The 24,238-nt window shown below is 45.7% G+C and overlaps 1 pseudogene; it reads left to right on the forward strand.

Annotated features, from left to right (window-relative positions):
* Window positions 1–6,793: 6,793 nt before the first annotated feature.
* LOC141579235 (uncharacterized) lies at window positions 6,794–12,367 on the forward strand (annotated as a pseudogene).
* The last annotated feature ends 11,871 nt before the right edge of the window (window positions 12,368–24,238 follow it).

Consider the following 24,238-nt stretch of genomic DNA (forward strand, 5'->3'; position numbering starts at 1 on the left):
TAGGGTAGCACTGGGGTTGGTAGGAGGCAGGGGGAGAGGAGAAATTTGGACAGACATGTTTATTGTGATTTCCTTGAGAAGGAAAAGGTGAGATTGGGTAAGGAGGTTTAGGATTGACTGGTCTGCATAACTTCAGGACTCTAGAGCACAGAGGCTGACCCTGAGTGGTACCTGACTCAGGGTGAGTAGGGTAGCAGGATAATGTGAAAGCCACAGAGGAGGTATTATAGGGGGGTGAGCTCAGAATTATTTAGTTTGTATTTGAAAAGCATGTCAGGGAGTAGGAGAGGGTAAGAGGGAGTGGGGACCAAAGCAAAGTGACTTGGGCATGTCGTGTGGTTGTCCAGAGCAAGCTGTGCCTGGCATATGCATGCACGCAGATGTTAAGGCATGAAGTTTACTGAAGCTAGAAACATGGTCCATCCAAGGGCTCAGCTTAAGTGTCACCTCCACAGAGACACTTCTCCGTCTATACAGTCTACACTGACAGCCTCCACCACCCACATCTCCCCAGCCATTACCCACTTCCTTCCTTCATAGCATTAAGGGCCTGTTCCTCTGTTCAAAACTTGGCCATTGTTCCCCCTACTCACTCACAGAAAAAGACCTGACTGTGTCCCAGCCCCTCGGATCTCCTCTCCCCGCACTGTCCCCTCTCTCTGCCCACTACAGCTTCACCCTGAACCCCAGATTCCCTGTGCCCTGCTCTTTTCTCCAGAGCACCACTTGCTCTAACACGCTGTGTTGTGTTTATTGTCTGTCCTCCTTCCGCAGGGTCAGCTCCACAGGAGCAGCAGGGTTTCGTTTGTCTGTCTGTTTGTTTGATGGGTTTATTGGTTTTTGTTTTTGTCTGTTTTATTTTTTCCAGTACCTACAACCTAAGTGAGCGCAGAGCCCATGGTAGAGGCTTAATAAACAGTAAAAAAAAACACCTCTTTTTTTTGTAATTTTTAATTCAATTTATAATGGGTAAGGGAATTAAGTGGACATTTCTCCAAAGATATACAAGGTGCCAATAAGCACAGGAGAAAGATGCTCAAAATAATCAGACATCAGGGAAATGCAAAGCAAAACCACAAGGTATCATTTCACAAGCAATAGAATGGCTAAGGCCAAAAAAAACCAGTAAGTGATAGCAAGGATATGGAGAAATCAGAATCATCATATCCTGCTTGCTCAGGCCACTTTGGAAAACAATTTGCAGTTCTTCAAAAAGTTACACAGTCACCACATGACCCAGCAGTTCTACTCCTAGGTATATACCTAAGAAAACAGAAAACGTATGTCCACACAAAAACTTGTACATGATGTTTACAGCAGAATTATTCATAATAGTCAAAATGTAGAAACACCCTAAATGTCCATCAACTGAGGGTTATGAATAAACAAAAGTGGCATATTTATATGATGGAATATTATTCAGCCATAAAAAGGAGTGAAGTGGATATATAATACAACATAAATTAACCTTGAACAGTAAGCTAAGTGAAAGACGGCAGACAACAAAAAGTCACATTATATGATTCCATTTACATGAAATGCCCAGAATAGGAAAATCCATAGACACAAAGTAGATTAGTGGTTGCCAAGGGTTGGGAGAAGAAGGGGAAGGGAGATCCAATGGAGAGTTTCTTTCGGAGGTGACGAAAATGTTATGGAATTGGATAGTGGTGATGGGTGCACAACTTTGTGAATAAAAAGGACCATTGAAATTTACAATTTAAAAGGGTGGATTTTATGAACTATATCTCAAGAAAAAAATGATCCTTGCAATAGATGCAATGTACAAAATGTATGCTTTTTAATTAAAATCATATTTTATACACACACATTATAACCCTAAGTAGGTTAAGAATACACTATAAGGGGAGGGTATAGCTCAGTGGTAGAGTGCATGTTTAGCATGCACAAGGTCCTGGGTTCAATCCTTAGTACCTCCATTAAAAAAAAGAAAAATATTTTCATTAAAAAATATACATGCTATAAAAAAACATAGGAAGAGATCAAAATGCTAGGTTGGTGGAACCACAGATTATCTCTTTTTAAATATTTCTGCATTTTTCCAGATATTATTTAATAGGCATACACTGCTTTTTAAAAATGGGGGGAAAGCTTTTTTTAAACAAAAAAAGCAAATTATTAAACTCCCAAGTGTATGAAAATTCCTTAGCTTAGTATACAAGGATCTCAGTCACATGGCCCTAAAAATGACCTTTTGTCCCCCTCCCCTTACAGAGGCGGATCAAGTTGAACTCCCTCCTTCCAGAAACATGATGCCCTCTATTTCCAGGGCACCTCCAGTTCCTGTTTTCCACCCTCCTCTCCAGTTGCTCCCTCTCCATCTTCTCGGTCCTTTCCTCTTCCTTCTCCTCCACCCGAGCTGTAAATAATAATGTCCCATGGGACTCTCACCAGGCCTCTATCACACTACGCGGCTGCTTTGGCCCCCACTGGCCACGCAGGACAACGGCGCACACCTTCGGATTTCTGTGAACCTCAGACTTGGAAGAACTCTCAGCCTGCCACTGCAAAGCCAGTGAAGGACTGCAAGGACTACTCGCCGTGACACTTACAGTCCCTTCCCCAGAGAGGGAATGAGGCTGCCAAGCTGCAGCCTCGGGGAAGGGGACAGGTGCGGGACCCACGTGCAAGTGAGATGCACTGATAAACAACTCTTATTACTACCTGAAATGTTCTTTTCTGTGCTTTCCTTGCTGGGTGTGTCTCTGTGCCTCTGGAATGTCAAGGACTTGAAGTATCGTAGCTGAATCCCTGTCCCCAGCACATAGTGGGTGTTCAATCAGCATTTTGGAATGAATCTGACAGTCACTGTGCTTTACACAAGGACCCAACAATGACAAATCTTGCTGCTGCCCTCGAGGGACTGTTCAAAACAAGACAACAGGCCCCAAATGGAGTAGTAGCTTATGCTAAATCTCATGTCATCAAACTGAGGCTTAAACAGTTTTTGCTCCCTCAGAAATGGCATTCAGGAATTCCCAATCAGCCCTAGTTGAGTAATCTGCATGATAGACCCCTAACGTCCCCTAAAGGAAAGTTATCTTGCAATAACCAACCCAGTTTTGGCCTGGTGTAACTTCCTCATTCCTGCTCCCTTCTACCTATAAAAGCCCTTCACTTTGTGCAGATCCTCAGACCTCCTTTCTCTCTGCTAGACTGGGTACTTCTCAAATCATAAGTTGTTATTATTTAAGATTATTAAAATCTACCCAGTTGAATTTTATTTTTTTAACAGAATTTACAGTCTATTTTAAGATTACATTATGCTTTTAAGAGATTAGTACAGGATCATATTACAGGGTTTATTTTTGCGGTATAACAAACTATCACAAAACTCAGTGGTTGAAACAATTCTTTATTATTATCTCTCCTAGGTCTGTGGGTTGCCTGGGCTCAGCTCAGTGGTTCTTGCTTGGAGTTTCTGATGCTGCTGCAATTGGATGGCACCCGGGGTGGCATTATCTGAAGGCTCCACCGGGCTTCCTCACATGGCTGGCTGGTGGCACTGCTGGCTGGCTGAAAGCTCACCTGGACAGTCAAGCTGAGCGTGTCCATGACCTCTGCGTGTGGTTTAGTCTTCTCACAGCAGAGGCTGGGTTTCTAGGGACAGCAGCATAAGAGCAAGAGTTCCCAGATTAAAAAAAGAAAACAGTGGAAGCTGCTAGTCCTCTTAAAAGGCAGACTCAGCACTGGCTGAAAGTCACTTGTGCAATTCCCTGTCAGTCTGAGTAGTCACAAGCCAGCCCAGATGCAGGAGCCTGGAGAAGCAGACCCCTTGTCTCCTTGGGGTGTGGTGTCTTGTGTGTGTATAGGAAGGGGAGCAGTTGCAGGTGGATGCCTTTTTTAGATAAACCACCACAAACATTCTGGGATTAATGCTGTAATCTGGCAACAGATGCTGGGAGCCAGCACAGCCTAGTGTGCCCTGGGAGCTCACAATCCAGAAGGGGAAGCACATTAAAAAAGATTATTCCAAAACCTTCCATGAAGGAGGAAATAGTATGAGACTTGTCCTCGCTATTATCACCTAGACACTAGACAAAATCCTTTAAAGACATTTTTTTTTTTTTTGGTTATTGGACAACAGGCAGTACAGCAGTTCATTAGGGGCCATGTTACAAAGTGCCCTGAGGGCTTCACCAGGACTTGATCCTTGTCTAACAGACAAGAGAATCTCTGTGATGTTGAAGCAAAGTGAAGGGGGCGGACAGGGAGCACAGGCAGGGCTCGGCTTTGTGGGGTTCATGTCTGGAGACCACAGACCAGATGGGAAGAAGTTCTAACAACAGACCCCACGGGGACCCATAGGAGCTGTCCAGTCCACTCACAGAGACCCGGGGCCTTGTCATGTTCAGCCCTGCTTCCAAGTGGACAGTATTGGCTGGAGGTGTGCTAAGCCTGTAGTTTCTTAGAGAGACGGAGGAGATATTGAGAGGATGTGAAAGGCCCCTGAGACACTTGGACTTGACACCATCCATGTGATCTCAGCTCTGGGAAGTGGCAGCATGTCATATTTAGGGTTGTTCCCACACCAGGGCAGCAGCTGCCTACCCCAGGTCTAATTTTGCATCTTCACTGTAGCAGTGAGACATTTCCAGAAGAACAAGACACTAAGACCTTCAACATAGTGTCCTTCTGACCCCTTGCTTCTCGATCGGGGATAATGCTCTATGACACCCAGTTGTCCTCACTACACATTCAGTGTTTACTCACCCAGCACACACTCCCTGAGGCCCCACCACGTGCCAAGCCCAGTCCAGACACCAGAGGACAGCAGTGGTTAAAACAGGTGAAGGGAGATCCCCATTATCATGTAGCTCAAAGGTTCAGGATCTTTGATTAAATAAAAATTCAGTTAAAGGAGGGAAGATTAAACAAAATGTACAAAAATCAGGAGGTGATAAGTATCATACACAAATTAAGACAAGAAGACTATTTGACCAAACATCTAAAGGTGCTTAGGGAGCCAGCATACAGAGGGCAGGGTGTTCCAGGCTGAGAGAACAGCAAGTGCAAAGGTCCTGAGGTCACTGTGGGCTGCGTGTTGAGTCTTGTTTTGTCTGAACGAATACTTGGTCTTGCCTTGAGTCTGTATTTTGTTTTATCTGTAATCCTTCATTTCATTTTCCTCACTCATTAGTGACCTGACCTGGTCACCAATGTGGTAAATTCAGCGAATTCAGTTCCAGTGATTCAAAGTGGAAACCGAGGTGAATTTGGGACAAGTCAGCATGAGTCTGTTGAGTGGCCTCCCTGAGACCAGCCCACTGCTAGGGACTGGAAGGCCGTGGAGTGAATGTGATGGGTTCCAGACTGATGACTCCAGTCGATAAACCTCCTGGATGTCCGCATGCCCCTTCCCTCCACCTCCACCCCAATCTCTGAGTCATAAGCTCTGACCCTGACCCTCTGTCACACTTTCATTTTGTATGTCTGGCTCCTTCTGGACCTCTCAGCCTGAAAGTCCTTCAAGTTTCTCAAAGTCAGTGTGTCCCAAACTGAGTTCATCTGTTGCCTCTTTACCTTGAGGTCCCTGTTGGTGAGGGAACCCCCTAGTGACTCCATCCTCAAGCTCTAAGACAGGGCTTCTCCTCCACCGCACCACTGCCATGCACCCTACACGTTGATTCCACCACTGCAGGACTCCCTGTCATCCTCTCTGCCCCCTTTTCAACCTTGGGCTGCACACCAACCCCCCTTCACTAAACTCACTTGAGATGAGTAGGATTTCACATGCAATCATCAAGGCCACATAATCAGGTGTTGCTGGGAATGGCATCCCAGTGCCAAGGACAGACAAGAGCTCTCTGAGCAGGCGGAACACAACACATTGTGGTTGCAAGACACCCATAGAGGGAGTGAGGCCGGCATTATGCTGCAGCCCCTCCCCATGAATCCCCCAGTGTGCTTTGTTCCAAGCTTTGCCCTTAGTGACTGCCACTCCTTGTACTGTGTTAGGGGGATGGCCATTCATTCATTCACTCATATTTACTCATTCATTCATCTTGTGTTGTTTCCCGTTCAGTGCCAGTCTTTGGCTAAAAGATAACTCATCCCTGGAGACCCTGCTCAGATGTCACCTCCTCCATGAAGCCCTTCTTGATGTCTGTCCCATCTTCTGGCTGCCTCTGGCCTCATCTGGGACCCCCAGTGCTGTGATCATGCTTTGATTATCTCTCCAGCCTTTGAGCTCTGTGAAAATAATGGGCCAAATACAGAAAAAAAAAAGCTCAGAAAAAATAAATAACTGAATAGGTGAAAGAATTAAACACAGGTCACGTGTAGGTCAAGTTCACCAAGATCGATTTCTTCTTCCTCCTCCCTCCCTGCTTCCAGGACCAGGAGCCCAAAGGATCTTATCTCACCCTCACCTCATGCAGAACCTTAACCGTCTGGGTTACTTTGTCTTTAATTTAATTTCTTTACACTTTGAAGGCATTCCATGACTGTACCTACCCCTCAGTATTGAGAAACTTAATTATCACTTGAAAGGCAGGGCTCCTTCTGTGTGTTTGAGCCAAGACAGGGGGTGATGAGAGTGCAGGATGTGGGGAGGAGACTGCTCAGTGGCTGGGCCTCTGGGCAGAGGAAGAGGGGAAACAGAAACAGACGGAGGCAGTTTCCACCTGCTCCCCCACCAGGACATGCTTCCCTCTCTTTGTACTAAATCAAAATGATTGTAACTACCTGGGATTAACATGTCCCCTCGGTAGATGATCTGTCCTTAGGAGATAGCTGTAGAGGTCACAGACCTCAGTTCTCAGCTCTCTGCATGACCGGGAACAAGTGGCTGGTGCCTGTCGAGGCCGTGATCCCAGCCCTCTGTGAACTTGATAGTGACGCTGCTCAGGGTGAGCTTCCAGAGGCCGGCGCGGGCAGGTGCCTGGCACTGGCAGCTATGAGATGCTGCAGCCCCTGCTGCGCCCGCTGAATGCTGTTCTTGAAATCCCCGCTGGCTGTGTTTGTGGGGCGCCTCAGTGGAGCAGCACAGGAGGGAGCGGGAGAAGGCAGGGTGGGTCAGGGCAGCACTGAAACACAGAGGACTGGGCTTTCCCCCAGTCCCTCCCAGCTGCTGCAGGCCCTGATGCCCCTGGCCACGCACACTGAGCATCACAGCCTCCTGAGAACTCAAGCTTCAGCCTCACAGCCTGGCCCTGAGGGCTGAGGAATGTGTTAAGAAGAGCCTGCCCACAGGAGCCTGGGGACTCCAGGGCTCCAAAGTGCACTGCTGAGTGGACTGTGGCCCGGCAGGGCTGGAAAGAGTGGGTTATGGAGGGGCCTGGCCTGCGCTACCTTCGCCTTTGGCCACGCCACCCCGAGGGCACCTAGTGTCTGCTGATCTCAGAGGCCGAGCAGAGTGGAGCCTGCTCAGCAGTCGGTGGGGGGCTGACTGGGATGTCAGCTGCTGGGGCCTTCTGCCACTTCTCTCTCCCTCCTTCTCCCTCTCCATTTGCTACTGCCACCAATCCCCTCAGCACAGGAGCACTTTCGGCCTTTGGGAGGTGGCACCCACTTGTGGAGTCCTGGTCAGGGGGTGGGGGGTGGTTTGTGAGAAAGGGCAGCCTGGCTGGGCTGGTGTTCACTGTGCTGCTGGCAGCTCTGAGCTGGGGGGGGCAAGTTGGGCCTCTGCAGGAAGACAGTTCTTAGTACCCTGGAACTGTTTGAATAAAATGATTATATGGCCATTTTTATACTCTGTTATTTTATTTTCCACAAAATTGGTAGCAAAGTTGTGTGTGTGTGTGTGTGTGTGTAAAAGAATGAAAATGACAAATTCTCAAGTGAAACAGAGGAACCAATCACAGGATAAAACATGGATGAGCCTCAAAAACATGACACTAAGTGTGAGAAGCCAGATAAAAATGGGCACAGTTGTACACATCCATCTACATGAAATACATAGAATAGGAGAATCCATAGAGAGAAATTCCACACAGGTAGTCACCCAGCGTGCGGGAGGGTGCAATGGGAAATGAGTACCAGATTTCTTTGTGAGGTAATGAAATGTTCTGAATCAGATAGTGATGATGGTTTTACAAACTTGTAAATAGACTATAAATCACTATATTGTACACTTTTTAAAGGGTGGATGTTATGGTATGTGAATTATATCTCAACTTAAAAATAATGACTAGTGAGGTGGGGATAGCTCAGTGGTAGGTCGTGCGCTTAGCATGCACAAGGTCCTGGGTTCAATCCCCAGGTCCTTCATTTAAATAATTAATAAACTATATCTACCCTACAAATGTTGTGTGATTTAATCTAAAGCACCATAAAAATTAAATTTAAAATAGTGATTAATAAATAAATGCTTTTGAAAAAATACATGGGGAACACACAGTATCCTGTTTCATTTGACTCCCACTCTACTAACCTCTGTAGATATGAAGAAAGACCTCCCAAATGAGAACAAACACTATTTATTCAGAACTTACTCTGTAGAATGAGGGAGTCAGCCACCACCAATTGCATTAGGCTGACACTCAGGGCAGATATAGGAATGGGAAAGCTTCTGGTGGAAAAAAAGGAAGGCAGGTCCTGCTCAGAGGTTGCAACGTGGGGAAGCTGCAGGCAGGCTGACAGGCAGAAGGGCAGCCTATATAGTTGCTTAAGGGAACATACCTGGCTTTGCCCCATTTGGTTCTAAATTGAAAGGACTAAAATGAGGAGACAGTCAGTCACTGACCTGGTCCTGACCTGTGGGGCAGACTGCTGTACAGGTTGTGGTCTGGCTTTCCAGTTTGGTAGCTGCAGAGCTTCTGTATAAGGGCCTCCAGGTTAGGGGGAGAGTTTCCCAGGTTCCCAGGCAGATTTAGAAAATTCTACTTGCCAAAACCCCCTTTTTCATAGTCTTCAATCAATCATATACTCTGTGGATAGATAAATTATATTGTCTTTATAAGTAAGTATAAACAATGGTAATCATTACAGTAATGATGGGTGACAACAATGGTAATTTCTATTATGACAAATCTCAGGATTTCTCATTTTGCTAATGTCTGCCTTGTGAATCTCAATTACAATTAAAGAATGTTAATCCATTGAATTTTTTCTTGCCCCCCCACCACCCAGCCATCTGATCAACCTTGTGGCAGCAGCTGCCTGGAAACAACCAACTGATGCAAAATCCACCTGGAAATATATGGATCACAAGGTGATGGCGGTGCACCAAAGCCCAGAAATGAGGTTATATCCCAGTTCACCTTTGGAGGTGTAGCCCCAATTCTTTGGATCTATTTAATGGAGGGTGTAACTATCCAAGGACTCAAGTCTTGTTGGAAGGTCAGTGACTCTCATCACACAAATTAGGCACTAAACCTCCTTGTACAGGAAAGAAACAGGAGTACATACATCATAAGACCACTTTTGGGTACCACAATCCCCACAGAGCAGACCTGCTCATCAAATACAGAGTGAAGTTTAATTTAGGGGGAGTTTAGTTGAATCCTTCAGATAGCTTAGTGTTATAGTAGCTGGAGTTCTGTTCACATAATTATCATTGGCAGAAACATTCTTCATTTCATAATTTATGTATGGGAAAGTATTTGTAAAATGTCCAGCACTACCTAAATTAATATTAATCATTAACTACTGCATAGACAAATACTGACAACATGTCCAGAACAGAAATGAATTAAAACCCTGTGATCCTGAGAACCTGAAAAGAGAAAATACCCCTGGTAGTATTCATTGAGACCTTGTACTTGAGATTTATCTGCATTTGCTTATTTAATCTTCACTACAACCTGCTATTTATAAACCAGTCTTTTATTTTTTTTCAAGTGACATAAGCCAAGTTCAGAAACTTTGCTATATGAGAAAATCATGTGGGTAGAAAATGACAGAGCTAGTTTTTAAACTTGGTCAGCCTGTTTCTGAATCTCAAACTCCTAAGCACGCAGGTGTGAAGGGTGGACCCTAGGCTTGCATTTTGCCAGGACGTGTCACCTCTCAGATCAGCGATTGGAGACCCTCCCTGTTATCATCAGCTTTCTCTTTCTGGCTCTTCACACAATGCCTCCCATGCCCAGGTCAGGAATCCTCAACTGCACTGATCCAGTCTCCCAAAGCAGCCTCACTTCGGAGTTTTATCGATTAGCTTTACCCACATGAACAATTTTCAGGTCCCTCTGACCTTTCAAGGTCCTGATGATCAAGACCCCGATCACAGATGACAACAAATATCTCCCCCTCTTATGGCTTCATCTGTCATGTCTCCCAGTGGGTTTTATACAAATTTGGCATCCTACTAAGACTTGATAATTAAATCATCCCCCATGCTTTGTAAATACCTCAGACATTCCCCGTTGTCTTCTGAATCTCAGAAATTCTCACCTTTTCCCTCACTTTCAAAGTGGGTTCAACTACTGTACAAATTAAATAATCAGGAGAAATGCTTCAATTCATTGTCATGAATCCACAATATTCCTGCTTTCCTACCTATTGTTAACATCTTTCCTGTTTAAACTGAAAGTCAGTTCTACCCTGGGTAAGTCCAGTTTATCAAATATATTCCCTTCTCTCTACTCTCTGGAGAACTTTTTATTATTAATTATAAACTGAGGGTTCCTTATCGACAAAGTCCCCAGTTCCTTCTAATCTGTTCCCCTTAAGCTCTTTCACTCCCTGCATTCTTGAAACAAAAAAATGTTCCCTGAATCAGTTTATCTCTAGTTCCTGCTGAATGTATTTCCTGCTTCCAAAGTAAACTGAAAGAAGAGTGCATGGTTAGTTACAATCTCCAAACTCCCCTCCCACAATTTGGCTTACTAAAATTAATCTCCCTGTTAAAACTGACCTACCTGCATATTTATAAATCTTGATAATCTTATAGTTATCTCCCCATAATTAAATCCTATGAATGTTTCTCAGTATTTTACTTGGAACTAGAGCAGAATTAGACTATGACCTCCCTCAGGAACTTTCATTTCCTAGGATTCTCTGATATCACAAACTCCTGACTGCCTTTAATCAGTACTTCCCAGCGTCCTTTGCAAGGTTCTCCTCAAACAATACTAGTTACACACCTGAAGACTCCATCTTGGTCTCTCCTCTCTCCTTTTACTATACAGTCTTTGAAAACTCATGCAGTTATTCAGTCTCCCATGGTTACCTCTATAATAATAATGCCTAAAACCTCACGTCTAGATTTCATTTCTGAGGTATCTATACTTGCATGTGAAATAGGAACCTAAAATTAAATGTATATCAAATTGAAGCCAGTGACTGCCTCCCCAAATAGAAAACTACTCCTGTAGTCTCCAGTCTTAATTGTTACACCATTATTCAGGACTTCAACTTTCACATAACCCCTCAGAACCACACAAACATAGTCAAGGACTGATTTTGTCTCTGCAATGAGCACTATTACCTTTGTTCATTTCCACCAGGACATCCACATACATACCTTCCCCTGCACTCCTAATGCTTCAGTTTCCGGTAGATTCCTCCTAGGTTCCCTCTTTAAATGACCACTTGACTAACTCTCAACTCCCTACTGTCTTGAATAGAATCTACAGAGAACACATCTAATTTCTCACTGTATCTCTACTCATCTATTTCCTGTATTTCCTAACCCCTTGAACTAACTGCAGAAAAGTCTACTGCATATTGACAAGGCAAGTTTCCCTTGACTAGTTTTTTAACCTGTATTTTGTTCCCCTTTTCCTTTTTTTCTTACATTCTTTTGTATATTTTTTTAAATTTTATTTTATCTCCACTATTTGTTTTATTAACCATAACTCCTTGGGGGGCCCGCCCCCTCGCATAGGTCTGGGGCCCCGCGAGACGGCGGGCGGGGTGGAGCCAGGGTTGGAGGCGGGGGCGCGGCCCGGCTGGCCGGAGCGGGAGCCCGCGGCCCCGGGGAAACGGGGGCAGAAGGGGGCGGGCTCCTAATCCGGCTCCATCGGGTTCTCCCACCTCCCCGGCCGCGGGTCCCAGCGGCTCGGGCGGCGGGGAGGGCAGCGGCCAGGCTGCGCAGCTCCGCGAAGGCTCTAGGCGGCCGCGGCCCGCAGGCACCCGGCTTGCGCCCGCGTCGCCGCCACGATCCTAAGAGGAAGGTCAGCTCCGCCGAGGGGCGGCGAAGGTGGAGCCCAAGAGGAGATCGGCGAGGTTGTTGGCTAAACCTGCTCCTGCAAAAGTGGAAAGGAAGCCAAAAAAGGCGGCAAAAGAGGATAAATCTTCAGGCAAAAAAGAGCAAACGAAAGAGAAAAGGGAAGTAAAGGGAAAACAGGCCGAAGAGGATAACCAAGAGACTGAATAAGATTTACCTGCAGAAAATGGAGAAACTAAAAATGAGAGCCCAGCCTCTGATAAAGCGGGAGAGAAAGAAGCCAAGTCTGATTAATAGCCATCACCCTAAGACACGGTCTTAGCAGTGGTCCCTGTCTCCCTTCTTGTACAAACCAGGGGAATATTTTTATCAACTATTTTGTAAATGCATGTTTTTTTTTTTAGTAGCTCTAGAAACATTTTTAAGAAAGAAGGAATCCCACTTCATCCCACTTTTTAAGTGTAAATGCTTTTTTTTAAAGAGGTGAAATCATTTGTTGATTGTTTATTTTTTGATACAACCAGAAAAAAGTGGGATATTGAATATGGGAGGCTTTGATTGTCTTGGGTGTCAGCTTAACATTCCATAGATGGGGGTAGTTTTTATATCCTATAATACACAGAGCATACTTAAATTGCAGTTTAAAGTCAGTTGTGCATGAAATGTCTTGAACGCTTTAAATTACTTCTCTTCCCATGTTGTTTTTAGTAGAATCGTTTCCTAAAGCAAACTGCTCCTTGATCTTGTGCACTCTGTAACATCTTTGGTCGTGATAGTCCAGTTTTCCTAGTAACTTTGTTAATGTGCTGTGAACAATTGAAAATTTGAGTATATAGTGTATAGGATATTAAATTGTGAATTGGTGGGACTTATGATATAACAGCATATCAACATTTAACAATATTGGTACTTGATATCCTGTTAAGGAAAACTTGCCTCCAAAGTTTAAGCTGGAAAGTCACTGGAATAATTGTTTAGCAAAGAATCATAACTACATGATTTTTTTAGATTTTTGTACATATGTTAAGAATTATGTACAAATTGAAATGTCTGTGTACTGATTCTTATAACAACCAATAAAAATCTCAATTATGAAATTAAAAAACTATAATTCTGTGTTGTACTTTGTGTGGTTGCTTAAGGATTAATGCTCTTTTTTTATTGAAGTATAGTCAGTTATATGTCAATTTCTGGTGTACAGCATACAGTTTCAATCATACATATACATACCTATATTCATTTCCATATTCTCTTCCATTATAGGTTACTACAAGATATTGAATATAGTTCCCTGTGCTATACAGAAGAAATGTGGTTTTTTTTTTAATCTATTTTATATGTAGTAGTTAATATCAGCAGTTCTCGAACTACCAGTTTATCCCTTCCCACTCCCTTTCCCCCAGTAACCATAGACTCATTTACTATATCTATGATTCTGTTTCTGTTTTGTAGATAAGTTCATTAGTGTCTTCCCCCCCCCCCCTTTTTTTTTTTTTGGTTCCACTTGTGGGCATAATTCTGGAGGAATTCTAATTCAAAAAAATACATGCACCCCAATGTTTATAGCAGCACTGTATACAATAGCCAAGACCTGGAAACAACCTAAATGTCCATTGACAGATGACTGGATAAAGAAGCTGTGGTATATTTATATAATGGAATACTACTTGGCCATAAGAAAAGAATAAAATAATGTCATTTGTAGCAACAGAGATGGATCTGGAGATGGTCATGCTAAGTCAAGTAAGCCTGAAAGAAAAATACCCTTGACTACTACATACAAATTATAAATCCACAGAAATTCCATGTACACAATAACCAAAACTGCTCTCAGATGGCCTGTCACCAAGGCCTATATTCAAATTAAACAATCATCTTTAGATTAAAAATTCACTTACACAATAAAATTTGGATCCTCCTGTGTACATTTTCCTCCAGTAATGACCAGAAACAAAAAGAATAGGAAAACTGAGTTTGTGCCTTTATTGAGTATGCAGTCACCACACTCCTGACCACAGAGCTTCATTCTCTGTCTAGAAACAGACATAGAGCTTTCTGTGGACTCTCTTTTTTTATAGAACTGGTAACTTCACCAGTTTGATAATCCCAAGGACACATCAGGTTTAACTTGGATGGGAATCAAGATACATCTACTCAAGGAGAACCTTCTTTAACAGAAGCTTTTCCTTCTCCTGAGGTTAACCATTTAGATACATGCAGAGAAAATGAGGGTGATTCCTTTAATCTTGCTAATACTCTAAAAGCCTCCAAAATCCATCTTGATGTCTTTGGCCAGAGACTTCACTGTTTTGTGGATTGTGGTCAGGTCTGGGAAGAACTGCAGAGGATTTGCAGCAAGAGAATCAATCTTGATATAAATGAGATTAATCTACAATCTCAGGCTGTGGGTTCAGTGTGGCTCCACATGAGGAGTGGTGTTTTGGATAATATCAAACATTCAAGGAAGATATTTTGAGGTTTATAAAGTGTTCATCCTTTCATACTGAGGTAAATAATACTTAAATTACAATCAACTACATGAAGTTTCCAAGGATGCAGGAAAGAAAAGAATACAATTGGAGAACCTGGGCTTGGCCAGGAAAGATTCTTCAATTCTTACTATGGGTTTAGGAGTAAACAATGGGTGTGAATTCAGTAATATTTATAGATTTTGTGACAGTGAGAATTTCCTCGAATTATTTGATTCATCTGTGTAGTAGAGGCGATTCTTTTTGTGGAAAGTGAGGGAGGTGCTGAGAATATTTAAAAATGGAAAGATATGGAGACAGTCTGAAATATTTGGGAGGCATGAAAGAAGACGTAATCATCTAGATAGAGTATGGAGATGTTTGAAAGATGTTGGGAGATTTGTGAATCTGACCAAGTTTAAGATCCTAGTTATATTCAGCCATGGAAGAAGCAGGCATTTGGAGTCATCCAGGATTGGGATCTTGATCAGCAGATGTGATAAAAGGTCAGAGAGATATGAAAATTGTTGGTCTTCATAACTATATGTTGAAATCACTTAATTTGATTAAACTTGGCATATAAAAGAAGATATGTTGGCACAGATGTTAAGGGAGAGGGTCAGTGCCCTGGAGGTTCTCCTAGCATTTGAGGTCAGGGAAGAAACTGAATAATAACTTGGAATAATGTGGGTTAATTACCTTTAAAAACTCTGATTTTTATTTTCTAGTAAGTAAGTTTGGGACAGTGACATTTTCCTTATGAGCTGCAGTAGCCAAAGCCTTCTTAGTTTGGCCCCTAGGAAACAAGATTTCTCCCCTTTTCTCTTAGATCACTCTGCGTTTTCAGGTGGGCTGGTAGCTCACTCCCAGGTAAAGGTTTAGAGATTCATGACTGTTTGGTCTGAGAATTGTAGATAAGATTCAAGCCTCATAGTTTCCTTCTGTTTTCTTAGACTTGCTGCTTAGAGCACACACTGTCTGAGAGAAAAGATACAGAGGGAAACAGCTAGCAGCTGAGTTCTTGGCAATGCATCCCTAGGTGACTAGGGACTCGTTCTTTCTCCTGAACCAATAACTATATTTCCAGTAGATAGAAATGTGTCTCCACATGGAATGAGTCTTCTAAGTGTATCCAGGAGGCATTCAGGCTCTGAGCACTAGTCCTGTTGTAAAAGAAAAGAACAAATCTGACTCCATATTAGATCTGTTTCTTTGGCTTTAACCCTGTGTCCTGTTTTCTAGGCTGTCTTGCTGGCTCTGCACCTTTTGTAAAAGAATATTGTCTATAGCCTGAAATATACAGGAGAGCCTATTCTCAAGGCTCTGACCTTCAAGGATATTAACACTCTTGCACATCTATAAAGATGACAAGTTGCAGAATAGAAAATAACATTTGTTTTGTTAGAGGTTTTACAGGGTCACCATGACCTGACCCACGTGGACAGTTGCAAGAACAAAGAATTCCTACACCAAGAAATTTGCAACAACCAACCACACACCCTCCCCTTTTTAGTTTAAAAGGAGCCTGAATTCTGACATGAGTAAGATGGTTCTCCAGGACATTAGTCTGCCATCTTCTTGGTCTGCCGGCTTTCCAAATAAAGTTGCTGTTTCTTACCCCAGTACTTCATCTCCTGATTTATTGGCTTGTCATGCAGCGAGGACTCAGTAACAGACTTAGGATTCCAAAGTGTTCCTGGAAATGCTGAAGGTACAGTTTGGAAACAAGTAATAATCAACAAGATAAATCAACTGCAATAGATTCATTCTTGCTTATATGCCTGCAGTAAGAGTTGTTGCTGAATTTTGTCTTGACAAAACCATAAAACATTATGCTGAATAAAAATGGGCCAGTTTTTCCCTTAATAATACATTAGTAGTAATCATTTAGTCAATTCCTATAGTTAATGGAATAATAAAGACTATTACAAAGGCATACATCAATCAGAAGATAACTTTGACTCTGAAAATTGTGGTGCCAAAAATGTCTTAAATATTAAGTATATATGTATATGTGCATATACACATATATATACATACTTAATATTTATGCAGATACACAAAAATAACAATAATAAGAGAAAACTCTGATAAAAGAAAAATGAAAATGTAGTTTAACTTTCTTAGGGGGCTTTCACACCAGCCCTCACTGGCTCGCCCTGCTGGCTTTCACCCGCCCCCTCAAACAGTGCTTGGTTCGTGCCCACCTCCATCGGGGAGCTCAGCCACTGGCCTGGACACCTGCCTAGGAGTTGCCTCACTGCTGAACAGCACACAAGCAAATTTTTTAAAAACTTACCCCTACAAAATAACCTCCATGCAATTAAAAAAAAAATCCTACTTGCTCCTTACACTCCAGAAACCGCGGGAGGCAAGGGCTCTGGCGGAGGAGCCTCTCCGGGAGCCGATTCCATCCATCCGGGCGCGCCAGGGTCAGCGCTGCAGCCACTCACAGCAGCCCCCTCCCTGTGGTGCCGGGGCTACTGACCGAGCATGTGAGTGGCGGCGGGGGCCACCACCAAGGGGTGGGTCGGCTGAAGAGCCGAGCTGATGCAGGGTCTGCGAGTCACCAAACAGCCTGAGATGATAAAACGGAGCGGAGTGCGTGCTGATGGCGCGCAGTGCCCCACGCAGCTCGCCGGCTCTGAGCGGTCGCCTGTCAGAGTGTCCCCAGCTCTGTGGACTCCCTGGTCACCCTGCCTCACTTTGCCCCTCTGTCACCTCTGGGGAGCTCAGCCTCACCCCTTTCCTCCCACCTCACTGGGGGCTGCACGAAAATAAAATAAAAATAAAATAAAATAAAATAAAATAAAATAAAATAAAATAAAATAAAATAAAATAAAACAGGAAAAGTGTTTTTTTTTTTTTTTCTTTTTCCGTTCTGCTGGGCTGGTGTGCTGACTTTCGGATCTGTTTGCCCCCAGCTCCCACTCACCTGCGGGGCCCTCAAGGGGCTGGAGCCGGCGAGCACGGGTTGCTAGCCGAGCTCTGCAGCGCCCGACCCCGGTGTCTACACTGCCGCAGGTCCGCGCAGAGAGACCATCCTCCTACCCTCGCCTCCCTTGACTTCCGTTCTCTGACTGAGCCTGCTGCCCAGAGCCAGCTCCATCCTTCACCTGCTCCCAGGGTCCTCGCTCCCAGGCCGCAGCAGCGATGCGACGTGGGGTGGGAGGGGGATTTGTGAGGGGACCTACCTATTTCCCACCCTCATGGTTCCCTCCCCACCGCCTGCTCCTGCCTCCTGCTTCTCTCCTTTGTCGTTCAGACACTGGTATGTCTGACTGTGCTCGTTGTTCTTTGCTTTTGCAACCCTGGAGCCAAAGCCGGGTGATGGGGAGACCTAAAAGAGAGGTCAGGTGTTAAAAAAAAAAAAAAAGCAAGGAGTGTGTGGATTTGCAGCATTGGGAAACCAAGGGAGCACCCTGGCTCAATTGATCTCGATGCCTCGTGAAGTCTTCCCCGATTTTAGAGCGAGCCTGTCATTGTTTTCAATATCTTACACTTCCTCCCGTTATAGGATCCAAGGAGTCCCAGCAAAATGCTCCCCCCTGGGCAGCAGCAAGAGAGTATCAGGGTGAGAGTTGGGGGGATTTCTCAAGAAGCAGCAAGCATCCTTCTCACCCCAGTTTTGGTAGCTGGGCAGAGGTCTGGGTTGAGAGCAAAAATCCCCCAAGTCCTGGTGGGTTTAGGTGAAGAGGATTCCAGGGTGAAGTCAGAGCTGGGAGCCCCTGCTTCATGCATCTCCTCTTCAGTCTCTGCCTCTCATCCCCTGCCAGCTCCACAAGTTTAATTTTTAAACAGTAACAAGGACAGGGTGAAGTCAGAGCTGGGAGCCCCTGCTTCATGCATCTCCTCTTCAGTCTCTGCCTCTCATCCCCTGCCAGCTCCACAAGTTTAATTTTTAAACAGTAACAAGGACAGGGTGAAGTCAGAGCTGGGAGCCCCTGCTTCATGCATCTCCTCTTCAGTCTCTGCCTCTCATCCCCTGCCAGCTCCACAAGTTTAATTTTTAAACAGTAACAAGGAGTCAGTCCTGGGGGTGGAGAGTGGCAGTAAAATCTGAGACCTCAGACCAGCACTGTGCCATTCCCTAATTTACATTGTTGTTGCTGCTGCTGCTGAGAGATAGGTAGAAAAAGGAGACACAGAAGAATGTTGCAGATGTGGGAAGCGTTCCCTTTTCAAGACAACTTAGAACAGCAGGGTGTACATATACTCAATCTTGTAACCAGAAAGATTTTCCCCTGGGAGATGCGTTTCATCGCTCTTCCCTAAACATCCCATTTCTTGCTCTAGATGAAATAGTCCTGAGACAAGCTGGGAGAAAGGTCTGGTTGGCAGGGGACCAGAGGTGCCAGCACAGTGGTTTCAGAGCAGGAAAAGGTAAGGAAGTGTGACCCTCAGGAGGGTCTGCCTCCCTGACCTGGGGGTCCTCAGAAGTCCATGTGCTGGTCACTCTGTACCCCTGTGGTGTCTACCACCCCGGGAGGGCAGGGGCCTGTGCTGTCAGCACCATTGTTTTACCTTGGGAATCTGGCACACAGTAGGTGCTCAGTAATCATTGTTGAGTGAACAGTAATACTGGGTCCAGTTTCTGTGGGTGTCTGTCCCCCTAGTTCAGGGACCCCTCAGGGCCCACCTCACAACTGGCATGAAAATAATAATACCACCAGAAGCAATGACAGTTCCTCAGAATAAGTGGGCTTTTCCAAGCACTCTCCACTGTTGCATTGGCCTCCCAGCAGGGAGGTGGGCTGTGAGGGGCAGCACTTCACTCTCCATTGCAACAAGGAGAAAGCCAAGGGCCACAGAGAGGAGTGCCTTTCCAGTGTCACTGCTCACGTTCCCACCTTTTGGGAGACTGGGAGGCTTTTCTGCTACATTCTGGCCCTGAAGCCCCAATCCTGTGTGGACATGCCTCCCTCCCTGGGGCAGGGAACCACTGAGTGACCTCAGTCATTTGTCACCAAGCAGAGGGACTCATCCCAGCTCATCATGTTACCTGCAGATTGTGCTAATAGCGGGATCCTCTGAGAGACATCACACTATCTCCCACCCTGGGAATAGGTGAGCAGCTCACAAGTTTCCTGGAGAGGATGGTCACATGGCCTTAATCTGGCCAATCAGCATGTTCCATCATCTCTGGCCATTGTGACTGGCTCAGGGCTGGGCACCAGCCCAGGCAGGCTCTGCAGTCAGGCCTTGGTCTTGGAATCCTGGGGGAAGAGAAGTTCTATTTCTGTTGGGAACTGAGGGGCCATGATATCAGCCTGTGGCAGTTGGTGGCTGTCTTGCTCTCAAAAGGCAGAGCCATGTGAAGATGACACCAGTGGCAGAGCCCAGAGTAGGGGAAGGATGACTTCTGCTGATGACACTGAGCTCCAGGTACAGCCCTGCCTGAAGCTGTCGCCCCGTGGACGTCTCAGTTAGTGGGTAAGTCATACTTTCCTGCCTTCTTTGCTTCTTTAAGCCACTTTGGTTTTCTGTCACTGGTTTAAAAAGAAATCTGACTATTCCTTCAATCTGGCTAAATGTAGACCCTGGAACTGCAGCAGTGTGGTGACAGGCAATGATGTGGCTAATAGACTCCAGAGGCCTCTGTTCAAACAGGGGATTGTAACTGACAAGGGAGAGTAAACATGGCCTCAGTGAATGGATTTGCTAGTGGCAGCTCCCAGTTCCTGGATATTAGAGAGCACACACTCAGCTGGGTCTCAGCTCTGCTGTCACACTGCTACACACACCTCTCTCCTCTCCCACCTGCCTGGCCTAGCAGGGGCTGAACACCCCAGGGCACCTGAAACAGCCCAGTGCTTTGTGTTGTAACTTACACAGGCTGCCCCCATGTCTGATGGTGAGGGTGACTGGGTCCCAGTTTACAGAGAAGGAAACAGACTAGAGGGGCTCGCTGGTGAGCTGCGGGGTCCACTATCTGATTTGTGACATCAGAGTGGGCAGCCCCACCCCACCCCAGCCAGGATGGTCATGAAACAAAGGGGCTCAGGAGTCCTGCTCCGTCCAGCACTTCTCCAGGAGGTGAGGGTGGGGAGGAGGAAGCAGGAGTAGGCCCTTTTCTATACAACACCCCTGCAAGGGCACACATGTGACCCCACAGACTGTCCTTCCTTCCTTATGACCTGGGCCTCCTTGGCTGGGTGTGAGGAGCACCCTACCCACGGGGACTGCCTTCCATGGGTGCACCTGCCCACATGTGAGAGGATAGCACCCCAAGTTAAGGCCCCCCATGCTCAGATGATTACATTCTGGAATTGAGGGGTGCCCAGGGGTCAGGAGGCCAATACTGGCCTTAGGTGCAAACTGTTATCCAGGGGGCTGATTTTTTAAATTAAATTACACATTTGCAATCCAATAGTCAAGCCCCTTTCTCAGCAGCCTTGTAGGCTCTCAGGTTTTACTCCTCTCTGGGACCAAGTTCTTAGCTTCAAATTGAGTCCCATTATGGACATGAACATGTCCCTTTCATGTGCCACCTTCAGTATAAGAGGATACCACAAACTCCCCTCCCTTCACCTTGTCAGCGCCCCCACACAAGGAGTTGGGCTCTTTTGATGCAGTTGTGCAGCTGTGTAAGCTAAGGATTTAGAATGACCAGGCTAGGAGAGGCCTGCCCCATATGGCAGGGTGGGCAGGCAGGCAGGGGGCGATGATTCACCTATAAAACCTCAGCTGGTGTCAGGCAGTGACAGCAGAGTGGCAGACAAGGGCTGAGTGGGTGCAGAATAAGTGGATTAAATGTGTTCACCCAGCCACCTCAGGGATGGCGGCCCTGGAGCATGACTACAAGTGTGCAAGATGGATGGTCCCCAGTGCCTGGACCCCTGCCTTCTAAAAATCAGCGTGAGATGTGTCTTTGAAATCAGAACACGGGTTCAAACCTTCCCCCTCCTCTTGGTCAATTATTCAAAGCAAATGAGCCTTAGTTTTCTCATGTGTAAAATGGGAACATTGAAGCCTCTCCCTCTGAGGGTGGGGAGGGGAGTAAATGGGGCGACAGCAGAGCACAGGAGATGTCTGGGCTAAGCCTGCACCTGGGAGGCCATTATTGCTGCTAAGACCACTGTCCTCCAGGGCAGGGTCTGCACACACTTCCTGTGAAGGTCCAGAGAGTAGACGCACCCTTGCTTCCTGAGATGTGTATTATTGAGATACAATTGTCACATAATGTTGTTAGTTTTAGGTGTGCAGCATAATGATTTGATATATGTACATACTGTGAAATGATCACCGCAGTAAGTTTATTTGACATCTGTCACTGCACGTAGTTACACATTACTTTTCTGTGATGAGAATTTTTAAGATATACACTCTTAGCAACTTTCAAATGCACAATGCATTGTGTTAACTACAGTCACAGTGCTGCACATTATGTCCCCAGGGCTCGTTTATCTTATAATTGGAAGTTTGTGCCTTTTGATTATCTTCACCAATTTCACCCACCCCTACTCCCACCTCTGGCAACCAGCAATCTGTTCTCTGTTTCCATGGGTTCAGTTTACTTTTTTGGATTCCACATATAAATGAGATCATAGGCATTTGTCTTTCTCTGTCTGATTTGTTTCACCTAGCACAATGCCCTCAAGGTCCATTCATGTTGTCACAAATGGCAGGATTTACTTTTTTTAATGTCTGAATAAGATTCTATTATATATGTACATATCACATTTTCTTTATCCATTCATCTGTCAATGGGCACGTAGGTTGTTTCCATACCTTGGTTATTGTACATAATGCTGCAGTGAACATGGGGGTGCAGCTGTCTCTTTGACATAGTGACTTCATTTCCTTTGGGTATACTCCCAGGAGTGGAATAGCTAGATACATGGGAGTTCTATTTTTAAGTTTTTGAGGCATCTCCATATTGTTTTCCACAGTGACGGCACCAGTTTACATTCCCACCAACAGCGCACAAGTCTCCCTTTTCTCCACACCCTCACCAACACTTGTTATCACTTGTATTTTGATGACAGCCATTCTGACAGGTGTGTGATGACATCTCACCTTGGTTTTGATTTGCATTTTCCTGATATTGAGTGATGCTGAGCACTTTTTCATGTACCTGTTGTCCATCTGTGTGTCTTCTTTGGAAAAATGTCTGTTCAGTTCCTCTGCCCATTTTTAAAATCAGATTGCTTGTGTTTTGCTGTTGAGTTGTAGGAGTATTTTATATGTTTTGGGTAACCCCTTATCAGATATATGATCTGAAAATACTTTCTCCTCTTCTGTCTGTTACCCCGACCTCTGCTTTCTGGATGACTGGGGTCCAGGCACTCAGGAATCGCTTCTTCTCACATGTGTTTCCAATAGTGGGTGGGTGGGGGCTGTGTTGTGATAAAACTGTGCATAGCTGTGGGTCACTATCCCCTCTTCTAGGAGGTGGGCTCTCAGGAGCGCAGTGTGGGCAGGGATGTTTCCCTGAAGTCATTGTTCAGATGGTCACATGGTCTGGAATGCACATCTTCCAGCCCGGAAGTGATGGGGCAATTTGTAAAGGGAGGACCTTGCAGCTAAAACACAGAGTAGGTGCTCTTGTTCCTTGTTGGAAGGACCTGGAAACCAAGTTGTGTGGAACAGGGACTCCGCCAGGTCACAAAGCCCAGTTCAGACTTCTGGGATGCTGAAACCTGCTCTGAGCCACTGTCACTGAGGAGGGAAAGGCCTCAGCAGAAGGGAGGAGCTGCTGGATTGCATTTTCTCTGCTTGTCAAGGATCAGCTCTGGTGATATGTGGCACATGGGCTTAGCTTTGGGCATGTAAGAGGAGAGGTTATTGAGGGAGGACTGGCTTTTTCCTCTGATTGAGGGCCTACTGTGTGCCAAGCACAGCAGTCCTCTGAGTTAGGGTTGGAAATCCAGGCACAGAGAGGTTGGGGAAAGTTTCCAGGTCACACAGCATTAGAGGCAGTACTGAGGTCTGATGCAGACCTGATGCCCAGCCCACACTCTCTCTCCTTTCCCAGGACCACCATGATCCCACTTGTCAGCGTCCCCCAGAGAGGCCTGGGTATGGGCACTGGGACCTTCCCTGCCTAACATGCCAGGAGCCTTAAGAGGGAGGTCAGGGATCTTCCTAAATCCATGATGCCCAGAGGCTGCTCTCAGCAAGGGGCCCAGCACACTCTCTGGGCCAAATCCTAGCTCTGTCCTAAGTCACTCTGTCTTCCCCCCCTCAGTTCTCCTGTCCACACGAGGCTGGAACCAGCAGCCACTTCACAAGATTCTGAGGAACCTCCAGGATCCTGGAAGCAGCACCTGCACACAGGGAGCACGGTGAGGTCAGCTGCACTGTTCTCCTTATCTTTTCCTCACCTCTTTGCTGGACAAGGAGGAGTCCCAGCAGGGGCCGGGCTTGTCCGGATCCTCACCCCCACTCAGAGTCCAGCAGGGGGGTGGTGCCCAGGTAGGACTCTGTCCTCTGTCCCTCCTGGGCATCCTCATTCCTCACACCTCAGCTGCCTGGACACTGTCTTCCAGGGGCCTCTCTGTGCCTCCCCCTGCCCGCCTGGCATCCCCCACCCAGAGCTATTCCAGCACCCTCTGGCCCTTGGGCCCACACCTACTCCATGTTGAGTGGAAGTGTGGTGATTGACATGCTCTGCCTCTGCCCACAGTCCCGAGAGCCCAAGGTGAGGAGAGGGTGTGTCTCTATTCATGCTTTAATTTGCTCAGAGATTCTTAGC

The sequence above is a fragment of the Camelus bactrianus genome, chromosome 11 (genome assembly GCF_048773025.1).
Source record: "Camelus bactrianus isolate YW-2024 breed Bactrian camel chromosome 11, ASM4877302v1, whole genome shotgun sequence".
Taxonomy (NCBI): Eukaryota; Metazoa; Chordata; class Mammalia; order Artiodactyla; family Camelidae; genus Camelus; species Camelus bactrianus.